The following is a 15,073-nucleotide window of genomic DNA, read 5'->3' as shown; positions in this document are numbered from 1 at the left end:
TTGACACTGTCACCAACTGAGATGGGAAGGACCATGGGTAAAGCAGCTTCTAAAGAATTCTGCAAATTCAAGTTTAAATACCTTACATTTGAGATATCCATTAGATGTTCACATGGAGATGTCAAGTAGGCCCTTGAATATGTGGTTGTGGAGTAGAGGAGAGCAGTCCAGGCAGAAGGTTTGATTTTGGGAATCATTAGTTGATAAACAGTACTGAAAGTCATGGGCCTCGGTGATGTCACCGGGAGAGTGAAACAAATAGAGAAAAAAAGATGTGCCTGAGTGCAGCTCTGAGTGCCTCCAATCTAACAGGTAAGAGAAAAAGATGAAACTAGCAATGGGGGCTGAGTAGGGAGGAAACTGAAGAGAGTAAATGTTCTAGAAGCCAAAAGAAGAAATTCAGGAAGAAGACATAAAATATAAAATTAACCAATTTGGTGACATTTAGCATATTCACAATATTGTACAAACATAACCTTTATCTAGCTCCAAAAGATTTTCATCAGCCCCAAAGAAAGCTAACCCCTTTAAGTGGTCACCCTTCATTCTCCTCCCCGGGCCCCTGACAACCACCAATTTGCTTTCTAGCTCTATGATACACCTCTGTTCAGATATTTCATGTAATTTGCAAACTTTTATGTCATTTTTATTTTAGCCTAATATTTTTGAAGGTTCACCCATATTACAGTTTGTATTAGAACTTCATTCCTTTCTGTGATTGAAGAACAGTGTATAGTGTGTAAATGCCACATTTGGTTTATTGGAAGTCTTGGGCCTTATGGCTATCGTTGATGAGCCACCTTTTGGTATTTTGAATAATACTGTAATGAACACTTGTGCACAGATATTTGTTTGAGTACCTGTTCTCAATTCTCCAGAGTATACTCCTAGGAGTGAAATTGCTGGGTCATACGCTTATAGTCTATAGAGCAGAAAACAAGGTTTTAGAGCAGTGGTTCTCAAAGTGTGCACCCTAGATTTCCAGGTGTACCCTATGGTAATCCAGAGAAATATGTGACTGTTGGGGACCAAAAAACCAACAGGGTTTTTGGAGTTTAGATTTTGGGGGGACAGAGGTGTGGGTAATTGGCTGTAAGCTGAGTCTGCCCAATCTCCCACCTCACTTGCCTGATTAGGTTGCAAAAAGCTGTTAAGCTGTGGTGCTGGATTGTTTACACTACCCTCCCTGTTCCCCGGAAAGACTGGAGGCAAGTTTCTTCTATCCTTTGTTTGGTGTAAAGTTAAGATGATATGTATGGTGAGGGTTTTGGATTGATGATTAAACATAAGGAATTGTCTCTTGAAGCCTTTTGGATTTCTATAAAAGAAGAATTTGTGGCAATATCTAAAAAAGTTTTGAACATTTTATTTACTACAATTTTCAACATTCTATTTATGTGAATTAGGATTTTCTACCCTCAACACAATTAAGAGTAAAAAGAGAGGAATTCTTCTATGTATTGATGAGGAAATGAGAGTTTTCCTTTCAAATATATGCCCAAACATTGAAGAAATCACTAGGACACATCAGACTCATGTTTTTCATAAACACAAGAATGAAAAAACTTAACACATTCATGCTGGGACCTCCTGAATTTACTAAATCTTACTAAGAATGTATCTATATGTATAAAAATATTTATAACTTTTTTGTTGTTTTTTTATTTTTAACCCCTTTTTTAATTCTAAAAAGCATAACTCAAAAAATGTAACATAAAAATGTTTTTTAATGTCAGAATAAATTTAATTTTGTCATATTTACTTTGTTTAATTACCATAAAAGTAGGCTTGGACTTTTTTCTTTAATATTTGACTTAATTATTATAAAATATTTCTCAGAAATTTGTATATAGTACTCCTACAGTTATTTGTAGGATTTTAAAAGTGCCCTGACTTCAAAATTTTGAGAACCACTGTTTTAGAGGATACGATTTTCCATGAGTTCATTCGACTGCAAGCTCCTAAGACCAGGGACCAGACTTTACTCCCCTTTGCATCCTCAGCACCTAGGGCAGTGCCTGGCACCCAAAGAGTGCTCAAGAAATGCTTGTTGAACTCAATAGAACTATTGTCTGGAAATAGATTGTCGTGTGATGTACTAATGTATAGCACGAGGAAGAGACTATAACATCTCTTCATATGCTGGCTCTTATTCCATTGTATAGTTCCCTAAGCCATATTATAAAAATCAAACATTTACAAATTCTATATTAAATAATGGACACACAGGCCCTGGCCGGTTGGCTCAGCGGTAGAGCGTCGGCCTAGGGTGCAGAGGACCCGGGTTGGATTCCCGGCCAGGGCACACAGGAGAAGCGCCCATTTGCTTCTCCACCCCTCCGCCGCGCTTTCCTCTCTGTCTCTCTCTTCCCAGCCGAGGCTCCATTGGAGCAAAGATGGCCCGGGCGCTGGGGATGGCTCTGTGGCCTCTGCCTCAGGCGCTAGAGTGGCTCTGGTCGCAACATGGCAACGCCCAGGATGAGCAGAGCATCGCCCCTTGGTGGGCAGAGCGTCACCCCATGGTGGGCATGCCGGGTGGATCCCGGTCGGGCGCATGCGGGAGTCTGTCTGACTGTCTCTCCCTGTTTCCAGCTTCAGAAAAATGAAAAAAAAAATAATAATGGACACACACACACACACACAGAATGTATGCCCTGGGAAAGTACTTTATTAAATTCAATAAAGAGTATTGTGAAACTTACTGAACATATTGTGAGCATGGCTTAATGCTCCTGCATGTGAATTTCCACTTCTGGACCTATCAATTTCCTGTCAGAAATGAGGCGTTTCCCCTGAGAGGCCTGGAACCTCTCAATATACTTTTTCTCTTGCTTTTGCCTTGTGATTTCAAGGATTTAAGGAGCAAGAGAAACTGAAGGTGCCAACAGTAACTGTTGCTTCTTTTCAAACATTTAAGAAATGCAACAGCCACTCGTTCTTAGCTCACAAAAGGGATAAAAACCAGATGAGGACTGGATTTGACCCAGGGGCAGTAGTTTGCCAAACCCTTGTGAAAACCATACCTTACCAAATATTCTGTTCTTAAAAGTATAATGTAGAATGAATTTTATTTTTATGAAAAGACTAAATGTGACATTTGCACAGATAAAAATACACCTTGGCAACACTTCTTGGAAAAGAATGCCTCTACAAAGCGGAGAGACACGTGACAGTGGGTGATCACAGATGCTATCAAGGCATCATCTGATCCCCAGTCTTAAAAGTAGAAATAATAGAAACAAATGCATGCAACTTAAGAGAATTTAGAGGATGGAGGAAGGAGAAGAGCCACTTTGAGTGTATGAGTGAGCTTAAGTCCCAGGAGAGCAAATAGAGGTAAAGAGAAGAGAAACCTGTTAAATCCAAGTATCCCTGAGGCAGCTTTCGCAGGAAGTCCCGCCTTACCACAGAGCCAGAGAACAGAAACCAGAAGAAAAAAGTGGCTTCAGGAACAGAAGACTTTGACAGACATCCTAGACATCATTGAGAAAATAGCAGTTTGTTTGAGCCAAAAATAAGAAAATGGCATGACTTCTTGCTCTATCTTTAATACATTCTTTGCCTGAGTGTGATCCAAAAAAAACCAGACCTACTGACCTGGGAGAGAGTTCTAGAAAGAGCTTCTTAAGGACATGCTCCTGGTATAGCTTTTCTCCAGACCTCTTGTTACCCACTCCCATTCTCCTCTGGCAGCTCCCTGCAACGGTTGGGTTGCTGTGACGTTTGAGAACTTGTTATGGATGCGAAATCCCTCCTCTTTAATTTCAGTCCGTGTCCACTAATTTGTGCCTCCACAAAACTGATGGCCTGCATTCTCCACGTGAAAACCTTTCATTTATCTAAAGATTGTCATTAAACCTCCCTCAGCCAGCTTTGCTTTGGACCAAACAACCTCGCATGCTTAATCTTTCCTCATAAAACTAATTGTCATCCTTGACAATATCTTTTTGTGCCTTTGGTTTCTTGACATCATTTTTTTTTACAGCAGAAACAAACAAGCCAAAAAAATGTTTTCTGGCAAAGTTTGGACTAAGGGGAACCACAAGAGAAGCCTACACGAAGGGGAGAGATTTCCTAAACATTTTTGTCTTCCCTCTGGTATCTCGGTGTTGTGCCGGCTTTTCCCCACGGAACCACTACATTTCTAAGGAACTGGCATTCAGTAAACAAAGTCCACTCCACCCAGGTCATTTTGCCACTAAACTTGTACCTTGTAATCATCTCCGTGACAGCAACAGTAATAGCGGCATCTAACTTTGTTGCCCTGTGTTAACGGGTCCCAGCCACCCAAAGTGGTAGTCTATCATTATCCACATTTCACAGTGAAGAACACAGGCTTGGGGAGGTTTGGGAACTTGCCTGAGATGGTCTTGTTCCTGAGTGGTGAAGCCTGCCTTGTCACCCAGCGGATGGAACTCTGAGTTCCCACGTTTGGAATATAAGCCAAAAGTCGGTCTGTGTCTACCTATGGATTGTAGTTACTGTTATTTTTATTTTTTCCGAAGCTGGAAGTGGGGAGGCAGTCAGACAGACTCCTGCATGCGCCCGACCAGAATCCACCCGGCATGCCCACCAGGGGGCGATGCTCTGCCCCTCTGGGGTGTCGTTCTGTTACGTCCAGAGCCATTCTAGCACCTGAGGCAGAGGCCACAGAGCCATCCCCAGCGCCTGAGCCATCTTTGCTCCAATGGAGCCTCGCTGTGGGAGGGGAAGAGAGAGACAGAGAGGAAAGAGAGGGGGAGGGGTGGAGAAGCAAATGGGCGCCTCTCCTGTGTGTCCTGGCCAGGAATCAAATCCGGAACTCCTGCACGCCAGGCCGATGCTCTACCACTGAGCCAACCGGCCAGGGCCTACTGTTATTATTTTAAACCAACTTATTGAATTCTTATTTCTCAGCAAATATTTCTTTCAACCACATGCTTGGTTTATCAAGATCATTTTTAAATTTATACTGGCTTTCAGTCTAGACAATTAGCAATTTCATCTATCTAAGCAATATCTGCAGTTACGGTCAGCTATTGTCATTGTCTTCATTCCCAATACAGAAGCTTAAGAGTTGAAACTTTAATGGATGTTAATAGCAATAAGAGCTAACATTAGGCACAGTTTTGGCATGTTATCTACCACAGCTCCTTTTCCCCACTCCACAGCACCAAGAGGTGGGTTACTAGTGATTCCTCCAATGTTATCAATTGAGATACAGAGATGGTTAATAACACTGAGGAACATTTTTTTTTTCATTTTCTGTTGCATGAGGTTTTAGAACTTTTTATATATTTTTATGCATTGCTGATTCCAAATCTGAAATCTTTTTTTTGGTGCATGCTCTAGTTTTTATGCAATTTTCCATTTCTTTTTGTTACAGTTAATGGCATGCATTGGTTTTCAAATTGGAGTTAAAGGGCAACGACTCTTGGATTGAACATAATCACAAGGCAATTAATGTTTTACAAACATCACTTTTACATAATTGTAGTTGTTTTTTTTTATTGTAGTTGTTTTTAAATGTAAAAATTATTATCTGATAAAAACACCCTCTTATTTTGTTTTAAGATGGAATCATGGCTTCTTTGGGTAGGCATAAATGTAAGAATAGTCCTAACACCTTCTATTATATATGTGGCTGTTACACACTCAACATCAAAGGCGCAATCTTTCATCATTTGTGACACGAGCATATATTGCCTATTTTCAAGTTCCCCTTGGCGATCAAGACAAGAATTGGGCTCCTCATATTGTGTGTCATAATTGTGAGGAAATGCTTCGTGACCGGACAAAAGGAAAATGCAAAGGAATGCCTTTTGGTATTCCCATGATTTGGCGTGAACCTAAGGACCACAGCAGTGACTGTTATTTCTGTCTGATCCATACAAAGGATATCAGCAAGAAAAAACGGCATATGATCACATATCCTAATATTCCTTCAGCAATACAACCTATCCCACACTCTGAGACACTCCCGGTTTCAGTATTCAGTGGTTTTATTTCTTCTAAGGATGAAGAAAGTGAACATGGTGATCTTATCTTGATAAGATGCATGAGAAAATGATTGTAGAATCTGAAGGGTCTTTTCTGATGCCAAGCAGTCATTAACCGCTCAGCAGTTTAGCCAACCCAAATTGAATGACTTAGTAAGAGATTTGGGCCTATCAAAGAAAGCAGCTGAGTTATTAGCCTCCAGGCTTCAAGAAAAGAATGTACCTCACCGGCCAGCTAAAGTATCCTATTTCAGGAAGTGTGAACAAATTTTTGTGGACTTTTTTTCTGAAGACAAACACTTTGTTTACTGTCATGATATTAGTAGTCTTCTCAGCCAGCTAGGTGTTACCACTTACAGTCCAACAGAATGGGGGCTATTTCTTGACAGCTCTAAACAGAGTCTAAAATGTGTTCTCTTACACAATGGTCATGTTTATGCAGCGATTCCAATTGGGTATTCAACTCATCTGCAAGAAGATTATAATGACATAAAAATTGTCCTTGACTTTCTGAAGTATGAGGAGCATAACTGGATCATTTGTGTGGATCTGAAAATGGTAAATTTCCTACTAGCACAACAGAGAGGTTTCACAAAGTATCCTTGCTTTCTGTCTTTGTGGGACAGCCGAGCTCAGGAAAAACACTGGACACAGAAGGAGTGGCTGAAACGTGAAGCTCTGGAAGTAGGGATGCAAAATATTGTGAATGAACCTGTAGTTAATCAAGACAGGATCATTTTTTCCCCACTTCACATTAAACTTGGCTTAATGAAGCAGTTTGTTCAGGCTTTGAATAGAGAAAATGAATGTTTTCAATATATTATTTCTGCTTTTTCTGCCTTGTCTTTTGAGAAGATAAAAGCAGGTATATTCGATGGACCTCAAATTCAAACCCTCACACGTGACAAAGAATTTGCCAGGAAAATGAATAAGGAGAAGAAAGCAGCAAGGCAGTCTTTTGTGGCAGTTACAAAGAACTTCCTTGGCAACAAAAAGGCAGAAAACTATGAACTTCTGGTTCAAAGGATGCTGTTGGCTTTCTGCGACATTGGATGTAACATGAGCATTAAGATTCATTTCCTGAACAGTCACGTTGATAAGTTTCCCAAAAATCTTGGAGCTGTTAGTAATAAGCAGGGAGAATGCTTTCATCAAGATCTGAAGACAATAGAAGAGTGTTATCGGGGCGATGGAACAGAAATATGATGTCAGACTACTGCTGGAGCATCAAATGAGATTGTCCTCAACAAGTACACAAATGCAAGAGCTACAAACACAAATTTTTGCCTGAATAGAATTTAAATAAGTTTTGCACAAATTTTATGATTAAAATAAGTGTTTTAATATGTCCTATTTCAAAATTGTAGACAAATTCTGATGCAATCATATCTTTTAGTGTACTAGTGTATTTACTGCATTATATAAACTATTATATTTTCACAAAGATGATGCCCAAAAAGACTTTCTACTTCATTATGTTAAACTAAATGTTGAAAATTTTACAATAAGATGAAAACCTAAAATCTTGAATTGCAAAAAAACCTGTAGCTTTCAGAGAAAAATTAATGTCAGATTTGAGATCAGCACACTCAAATTAGGTAAGAACAAGTGTTTTTGTGGATGCAACAAACATTTTGTTCCCTAGTGTAATTTGTCCGAGGTCACTCAGCTGGAAGTTTTGCCCCACATCTTTACAAGCAACTTTAGATTCAAAAAGTATTTCACTTGACCAGGCAGTGGCGCAGTGGACAGAGTGTCAGACTTGGATGCGGAAGGACCCAGGTTTGAGACCCCCGAGGTCACCAGCTTGAGCGCAGGCTCATCTGGTTTGAGCAAAGCTCACCAGCTTAGACCCAAGGCCCTTGGATCAAGCAAGGGGTTACTCTGTCTGCTGAAGACCTCTGGTCAAGGCACATATGAGAAAGCAATCAATGAACAACTAAGATGTCACAACAAAAAGCTAATGATTGATGCTTTTCATCTCTCTCTGTTCCTGTCTCTCCGTCCCTATCTATCCCTCTCTCTGACTCTCTCTCTCTGTCTCTGTAAAAAAAAAAAAAAAAAAAAAGAATTAACCAATGAATGCATGCAATGGCAAACTGATGTTTCTCTCTTAAATTAAAAACAGTATTCTATGCATATCTTGTTACCAATTTTTTTTTTTTTGTATTTTTCTGAAGCTGGAAACGGAGAGAGACAGTCAGACAGACTCCCGCATGCGCCCGACCGGGATCCACCTGGCACGCCCACCAGGGGCAACCTCTGCCCACCAGGGGACGATGCTCTGCCCCTCCAGGGCATCACTCTGCCGTGACCAGAGCCACTGTAGCGCCTGGGGCAGAGGCCAAGGAGCCATCCCCACCACCTGGGCCATCTTTGCTCCAATGGAGCTTCACTGCAGGAGGGGAAGAGAGAGACAGAGAGGAAGGAGGAGGGGTGAAGAAGCAAATGGGCGCTTCTCCTATGTGCCCTGGCTGGGAATCGAACCCGGGTCCCCCACACGCCAGGCCAACGTTCTACCACTGAGCCAACCAGCCAGGGCCTCACCAATTTTTTTTAAACAAGCATTCCTTTCTTTTCTTTCCTTTTTTCTTTCTTTTGTTTTTTGTTTTAAGTGAGAGTAAGGGAGATAGAAAGACAGACTTCCACCCAGCAACTCCCATCTGCAGTTGATGCTCTGCCCATCTGGGGCCATGCTGGCAACCAAGCTATTTTTAGCACCTGAATAGGAGGTACCATGGAGTCATCCTTGATGCCCGGGGCCTATGTGCTCAAATCAATCTAGCCATGGCTGCAGAAGAGGAAAAAAGGGGAGGGGGACGGGAAGCAGATGGTTGCCTTGCCTGTGTGCCCTGACTGGGAATTGAACCTGGGATTTCCACATGCTGGAAACACTCTACCACTGAGCCAACAGGCCAGGGCCAATCCCTCCCTAAACAATACCGTTAGGGAAAAATTAGATCATATACCAAATGTTATTATTCATCTTCTGCTCATGGTAATTTAGGTTTCTAACATTTCACTATTTGGAAAAAAATGTCTCTAAAAGTATTGAGTTGTTATTGCCATTGTTTCAGGAGATGTGTAGCTAGCAAAAACATGACAAACATTGAAACAACAGGATAATGGTTACCTGGGAGGTAGGGATTGGGGAGAAGACACAAGAAGCTTTAATCATATTTGTAATTTTTCTCTTAGACTTGGTGATAGTTCTCTGTTGTTTTTATATTATTTTTATCTCTTTTTGAATTTTTATATAATTTTTGAAAGGAGGTAGGAAAGAAAATCAAATATGAAGAAGCATAATATTACAGTTGGAAAAAACACTGATGGTCATGATGTCTGCTTTCTAGACTTTACTCTCCAACAAGCCCACTGCTATGTCTCTTTATTTTTGTAAATAAAGTTTTATTAGGTCACACCCATGCCCACTTGTTTATATATTATGTATGATTGCTTTCATTTTACAATGGCAGTTGCAACAAAAACTATATGGCCTGCAGAGTCTAAAATATTTACTAAATGGGGCTTTACAGAAAATGTTTGCTGACCCCTACAGTAGAAAATCAGTCTTCTTCATCTCTAATATTTGGTCATTCCAGGACAGAGCCATATATCCAAAACTTTGCACCAAAAGTGGACTGTGGACACCAGCCTTCCATACATACAAAGTGCTTTAAGTAAGCATGTACATACTGATAAGATTGAAGGAATTTTAGGACTTTTACATCACAGCAAAATTCTTCACCAGTGTTATGGGAATGGATGAGCACTGAGCACACACATCTTCCCCTGAAAAGAATACACCCTGCATTAAAGGAAAGGGAACTCCATAGATGCCAAGAACAATTTCCTAACACTGTTGAGGTGGTGTGTGTTGTGTGATTACTCTACAGTTTATAAACAATTATACTTTGTGGGGTTTTTAGGGTTATTTTAGAATATGAGTACTTGATCTTTGAATAAAATTTTTCCTGTGAATAGAAGATACTATCCTCTACTCAAAACAACTCACCCACTGTAAAAGCAATACATAATAGTAGAAGGAGCTGGAAATCAAGAGTCACATAGCAAAAGCTAGAATTCTGGCATGCACCCTTTCTGCCTGTGCATTTTGGACAATTTATGTAATCTCTCTAAACCTCTGTTTCCTCATCTGTGAAATGGAACCATGCTTATTTGGGTCCTTGTGAGAACCTCATGATATAACTTATGCGACAGCATTTAGCGTAACTTTAAGTAAATAATAAACATTATTAACCAGACATATTTAGGACACAATACAAATTCTGAAATGGGCTTAAAAGCATATCATCTGGCATCTGCAAGGTTTCCTCTGGGTTGCCATATGGCAGTGGCATCCAAGAGGCACAAAAAGCCATCACCAGTGGCACCCTAAAATGGAGCCCATCATCTAAGTGTTTGGACAGTCCCTGACCATTCCATCAAGAGAAACATAAGAACCTCTTCCTGCCTTCACAAGTTTAAAACAAATCATGACTTTGACACACAACACACTTAGTAGTCACTGGAATAAAAACAAGCATTAACAGGTAACACCGAATAAAGTGTTTTCAGTGTGATTTTGGGCAAGTTACTGAGCTGCCCTAGACTTTCATTTCCTCACAGGACATCACTGCCCAACAGACACAACCCATAAGTTATGTACATAATTCTAAATTTTGTACTGGTCACATTAAAGTAAGAAAAAATAAATAAAATTCATTAAAAAAATAAAACACTTTATTCAACCCAAGTAAAATCCAAACTTTATTTATCCGAAGTAATATTTCAACATCTAATCAATATAAAAATACACTAATGATATACATTAATGTAATGATATACATTCCTTTTTTCATAGTAAGACTTCAACTCGGTATATATTTTACACTTATAGCACATCTCAGTTAAGAATGCTGCAGCCTTATAGGCACATGTGGCTAGCAGCTACCATATTGGACCATGTAGGTCTAGGACACACCCCGCTCTTAGGAAATCACTGATCTTAATACTACACTTTAGGGATGGGGACAGTGGCAAGGATGAAAGCTATATGGCATTTGTCCATATATGAATATTTCAAACACACTAATAAATGACATTTTATGTTGCCATATAATAAAAGAATAAGAATTTCATCTCAGAGACCAAGAGGACTTTTGTTAAGAGGAAACTGCCATACAAAGTCCTCAAGGAGGCTAATGTTAGATTAACAATTGTGACTTTCAGATGAAGAAATTGAGTTGGTTCTCCTTAAAACTGAATTATTAAGTTTCCTTTTTATTTCTTTCATAAACATTTTGTAATTTAGCAACAACCTGTACAAGAATGTTCATGGCAGCTCTATTCATCATAGCCAAAATCCCAAAATAACTCAAATGTTTTCCAGTGGGTGAATGGTTAAACGAACTGGACTAGAACTCAGCAATGAAAAAGAACTCTTGAGACATACAAAAATTTGGAGAGATCTCAAGGGAAATACATTTAGGTAATAAAGTCCATCTTCAAAACATTATATATTGTATGATTCCACTTACACAGTATATTCAAAATAACAAAATGATAGAGATGGAGAACAGATTAGTGACTGCCACAAGGTAGGAGTTGGTGAAGGAGAAGTTGAGTGTGGGCATAAAGGGATGGCATGAGAAAGTCCTGTGGTAATACCATCATTCTGTCTCCTGACTGTGGCTGTGGTTGCACAAATACCCACATGTGATGAAATTGCATAGACCTTTATACAAAACATACACATACACACTAATGAATGTTTATAAAGTTGGTGAAAGCTAAATGATTATCTATGAATTGTATAAATGTCAATTTCCTGACTTTACTAGTGCACCGTAGTTAGATAAGACAGAATCATGGTGGAGGTGAGGTGAAGAGTACATGAGATCTCACTGTTCATTTTCCAATGTTTTGCAACTGCTTATGAATTTATAATTACTTCATCATTGGGTTTTTTAAAGACATCATAAATATATTGTATTCTACAAAAATGTTCCTAATTGCACTGTGGAGGAAAATTGGAAAGGACTTAGAGCAGTGGTTCTCAACCTTTCTAATGCCATGACCCCGCAATACAGTTCCTCATGTTGCAGTGACCCCAAACCAAAAAATAATTTTGGTGGCTACTTCATAACTGTAATTTTGCTACAGTTATGATTCGGAATGTAAATACCTGATATGCATTATGTATTCTCATTGCTACAAATCAAACATAATTTAAACATAGTGATTAATCACAAAAACAATATTTAATTATATATTGAGAAATATTTTTTACTAATGGACCTCCTTACCTAGTGTATTGGGGCTACCATTCTGTAAATAGCTGCTTAACTAATGGGTCTGTTTTTTCCAGATTAGTGGCAAGTTTTCTATATAGAACAGTGTGAACTACGTCATAGGATACACTGCAGTTTCTGCACAGCATGGTATCTTTCAGGGCTCTTTCACACATAAAGCAGCGGTTTCTGTGGTGAAATCCACATCTCATTTACTTCAATGGGAGACCCGTGGATTCCGCAGAAGAAAGGTCCCCTGTACGGCAGAAATACAGTTCCAACACATTTCTTCCTCTCCTATTCAAGTCAATGGGAGGCCGCAGCAGATTCTGCTCAAATATAGAGCATGTTGCTTAATTTTTTCCACTCTAGAACTTTTTCTAGAGCACCAAAGGCGGAATCCACCACCCCAAATAGACTTCTATAGGAGGCAGTTCTTTTACACTGCAGAATCCGCACAGCAGATTCCTCAGTGTGAGGCCTCTTTCAGTCTATTCAGAATATGGGAAAATAGTGGGAGATATGGGAGATAATTATACATTGGGGAACAGTGTGAACTACATCTTATAGTGGTCTCTTATAGTATAAGACCAATGTAGGTCACACTGTGTAAATGTATGGTGCTTTGTGTAAGTGTAAGCTGTTTGTGTACTGTATAATGATTACACACAAAGCACCTTACACTTACACAGTGTTGTGTGTATGGTGCCTGTACTGTTTTTACATTATTAACCTTTTTTACACCAGCAGGCTGTCTCGCAGGCTCTCTTGGCTCTCCGCCTCTTGCCTCTCTGCCTCCTAGGCTTCTGTCCTGCGGCGCTTGCTGCACCCGCCCACTGATGACGTCAGTAAGCGCCAGACACACGTAATGCGCTGCTATGGACTGTGGAGCGTTGTGTCCACCCCCCGCCTTAGGCCCCAGACGGATGATGCAATCACGTCTGCGCATGACCGCAGGCATTCAGTTTGGAACGCATGTCCATAACAGCGTGCGTTCAAGCTGAATAGCGCTGCTGCAGCTTCTCAGCGGCTAAAGCCATTCGGAAATATGTATTTTGCAATGGCTTTAGATGACCCCTATGTTTTGGTCATGCGACCCCCCACTGGGGTCACGACCCACAGGTTGAGAAGCGCTGAAAGAAAGGCCTAAGCAAGAGAAAATGATGAACTGGGTAATGGCATTGGGGAGGGAGAGAGGTGAACAGAGGTAAGAGCTACTTAGAAGTTAGAAGAGACCAGACTCTTTGGGCAGAATAGCATAGTAAGTATTCAGACTACTTGCATTCAAATCCTATCTCTGCCATTTTTAGGGAAAGTGACTTAATCCTTCTATACCTTAGTTTCCCTTTCTCTAGAGTAGGCACAATAACAGTACCTGCTCAGGGGATTATTATGAAAGATAAACAAGTTAATACACAAAGTACTTAGAACAGTTCCTGGCACATAGTAAGTCCTCAAAATACATTGACTATAATTATTAATGAGCATAATATCTCAAAACTAGAAATTATACAACTGTTCATTTTATTTTTTAAGCACATAGAAAAGATCTTTAGGAAAAGCCAGAGCTACTCAGCAAAGCCAGGCCCTAACAGATAGCAGACCAAGAACTGGCTTTTCAGAATCCCGGTGAAAAAAGAAAGGTGTCCCAAATATTTATTTCTTAAATCCAGAAATCAGTGCCAGGAGAGAGATGATTGGTGCAAACCAGACCAATTCTCATCCCAGCCTCCTGTGCTCCAGTTGTAAGAGTTTATTCTCTTCTGACTCCACAAAGTATGTTCTATGACCATAATGAGTCAACTTGTCTGCCGCTCATCATTTGATGATGCAACATCTACTTATCAAAACCCACAAAAGAGTCTGGGCAGGGAGGGGCAGTTATGAAACCTATACAATGTGATTGTTTTTCTGCTTTACTTAAAGCTACAACCTATAATGATGTGCCTTTTAGGCATTCTATTCTTTCTGATTATACTTTAATACATTGCTTTTTTACTTGTGTTATCCTTTTCCTAATGGTAAAATGTTGGTGGAAACCGGAATCGAGACTTCTCTCCATTCCCATCGCCATTACTCAGTTTGAGGCTCAAATCATTAATCTAGTTAAAACTAAGTAAGCCTGAAACTTGGCCCAAATCAAGCCGTTTGCATTTTTTTAACCTATGCACTTTCTGACCACAAGAGGGCTCTCATTCTCAGCGGTTTGTAAAAAACCAGCAGAATCATCTGTAATTTGGAATTTACAAACATCTTACAAGGGAAAAAGAATTAAAAACTGAGTGCCCCCCTCCAAGTACCAAGATTCAACTAACTGTACAGTTTTGTAAAATGTGGAATTCATTGAAGAAACTCTGTGATATATACTTCAAAGCTCGGTTTCCTATTTTTAAATTTGGCATTCTACCTGATGGAAATTAGCCAGCCACTTTATAAAGCATGTCCATGACTTCATTTCCCAGTTGGTGAATGAAGTAGGGCCAAGTGCCGTTCTTATTTTTGTTAGTTTTATTAGTAACATAGAGCTCAGCATAATGCTGTGGTTCAATAGGAGCTCTGCAGTCCATAGCTCCTTATTCATTATTTAAGAGAGTTCTGTCATGCTAGAAAATGAAGTACCCTAAGTAGACCCCCACTCCCTTGCCAATAGATGTTAGCCCATTTGATTGTAAAGCAAGAGTTTGGGAAGAATTTCCCCTGGGGTGTAACTCAACGTTTAAGGAGAAGAGCATTTCGAGTCCAGATTCCTGGAATGCTGGAAGTGGGAGCTCTTAACAGGCATAGTAGGCTTTGTGGCACATT

At 39.9% G+C, this 15,073-nt stretch overlaps 1 non-coding gene across 1 annotated transcript; it reads left to right on the top strand.

Moving 5' to 3' along the window:
* The first annotated feature begins 2,229 nt into the window (after nucleotides 1-2,229).
* TRNAP-AGG (transfer RNA proline (anticodon AGG)) lies at nucleotides 2,230-2,305 on the top strand. Its single transcript has one exon. It is a non-coding gene; the product is annotated as a tRNA-Pro (tRNA).
* The last annotated feature ends 12,768 nt before the right edge of the window (nucleotides 2,306-15,073 follow it).

Source organism: Saccopteryx bilineata, chromosome 1 (assembly GCF_036850765.1).
Source record: "Saccopteryx bilineata isolate mSacBil1 chromosome 1, mSacBil1_pri_phased_curated, whole genome shotgun sequence".
In the NCBI taxonomy this organism is placed as follows: domain Eukaryota; kingdom Metazoa; phylum Chordata; class Mammalia; order Chiroptera; family Emballonuridae; genus Saccopteryx; species Saccopteryx bilineata.
This window is presented reverse-complemented; position numbering and strand designations above follow the sequence as displayed.